Source organism: Microplitis mediator, chromosome 6, assembly GCF_029852145.1.
Source record: "Microplitis mediator isolate UGA2020A chromosome 6, iyMicMedi2.1, whole genome shotgun sequence".
Taxonomy (NCBI): domain Eukaryota; kingdom Metazoa; phylum Arthropoda; class Insecta; order Hymenoptera; family Braconidae; genus Microplitis; species Microplitis mediator.
In genome coordinates this window covers 7,598,367-7,600,521 of record NC_079974.1, presented here as the reverse complement: position 1 = coordinate 7,600,521, position 2,155 = coordinate 7,598,367, and positions in this window count along the sequence as shown.

The window sequence follows — 2,155 nt, the reverse complement described above, 5'->3', positions numbered from 1 at the left end:
TACTTTCAAAAAAATTCAACTTAATCAAATTCGTTTAAAATCCAGAAATTTTTTTTTTTTACCTTTTTTAGGGGGTACCCCACGTTGCCCGCAGAAATGAAAAATTTTTTTTTTCAACGGTAACTGAAAATTTCTTCTATTTACTTTGAATATCATTAAAAAAAAAAAGATTTAGCGTATTTGAGTCCTCGAAAACTTGGTATTTCCTTAAGTACCCCCTTTTGCCCCTCCCTTCCCTATATAATTATTTTAAATTATATATATCATAATTGCACGCCTCGATTTTTAATTATATATATAAATATTGTCAATTATATATATTATTATTTATAATGTTTTATAATATTATTTATAATATTAAATACACTGACACAAGTTGAGGATACCCACAGAACGGAGTAAAAAAGTTGTAGGTGGCGCTGTTATTTTCTTCTTTCGATCATTTCACCACACATTGGAGTAGATTGTACAAGTAATCTGGTATTGTATACTCCAAAAATAGTAACAGATACCAATTCATATAAAATTGTGTGGTTCCCAAAACCACAAAATAAGTATTTTATACTACATTGAGTAGTTGTGGAAACTACAAAGTTTTACCACATTACAGTAGTAAGCAGAACTCCTATAGTAGTAAAATATCACGCACACTGTGGCTTATGTTACTACAGTTGTCATTGCGGTGACCACAAAGTGTAGTAAAATTTTTACTAGTTTGGTGTGGTAAATTTTACTCCAGCATTTTTTCCCGTGTACAAGTGCGAAATATTGTTCTATAGGATTATTAGTACATTTATAAAGTAAATGTCCAGCATTCAAGCTAAAAGTATCCATAGCTTTTTCGACACCTGCAAGCAAACCGTATTCCTCAATTTTCGGTATAAAATTTGGCTTTGAATGATCACATGGCCATTCTGAAGGGCACTTTTCGTGATTACCAAAAACATGATAAGGAACAAGCTTAATTATTGTTTGTAATTCTTCAGTTTTTTGTTTAAACTGTTCGCATTCGTCTGTGCTCATTGACAGTTTGCTTAAATCAATATCTTTCGTTAAGCGATCTACTTAAGTACTAATAATTTTGCGCATTTTCATTCCACTAGCTTTAATTTTTTCTCGCATAGGTCCAACACCCGATGTCTTTGTTGCTGTTTCTTCAGAAGCTTTACGAATATTTTTACCAAGCCTGCGGAACATGTGGTTTGTACATTTGATCTTTTCTACAGTGATACCATAGTCACGATACGGATTAGCATCAAGGATAGCTTTGAATGAACTACTATCATCATCGGAAATGACTATTTTATAAATTAATCCATTTAACTTAATACTGCGGTTAAATATTATTTTAGTACCAGCAGCTTCCATGCTTCCAGAGCTTAGATTTCGTCTGTAGTTTTTATAGCATGGGTGTTTTGGTGGTGTAAGGTTACGATTTTCATATAAAATGCATACACCACAATATTGGTTAAGCACTTCCACATCGATTAGTTTCTGTGTAGCTTGACCAATAACACCAACTACAGCACCAAGAGAATCGTACCTTCCTCCAGGATAGCTTCTCTTTCCATAAGCTCCATCTAAAATTACTCTAACAAAAGGAGTACCATCTGAGGTGACATCGCCTTTTTTTTTAGCGATCTCTGCTTCTTTCAATGCATTTACCTTCATTTCGGCAGCAAGAGTAGCATCAATGGTGGATGTAAATTATTCTCGGTATTTACTGTAAGTTTTGTGCGAAATATATGGTATATCAAATACTGCTAATGTACATTGAAAAGCTGTAAAAGTACTGCCAGTTCCTATAACTGCTAAGACAGCAGTTTCATTGATGCGAAAATCATTTTTAGGTTTTGGTGGGTTCGTATAAACTTTACCAATGAGATGACATTCACGGCATTTGAAGTAGCACAAAACATTCAATCCTATATCTTGATAGTCAAACAAATCTACGTTTTCCAGACGTCTAGTACAATCAATGGCATGATTTTCGAGCTTACCGAAATTTTGCAACTCTTTTAAAAAGTAAGCTATATCAACTATTCGACGTCCAGAAATCGTAGAGGAAATATTTGTTTGACTATTAATAGGCACTGACTGATCTGAATTTCGAGCAATATTTTTTAAATCATTATCTGATGTTGAAAAATTTCCT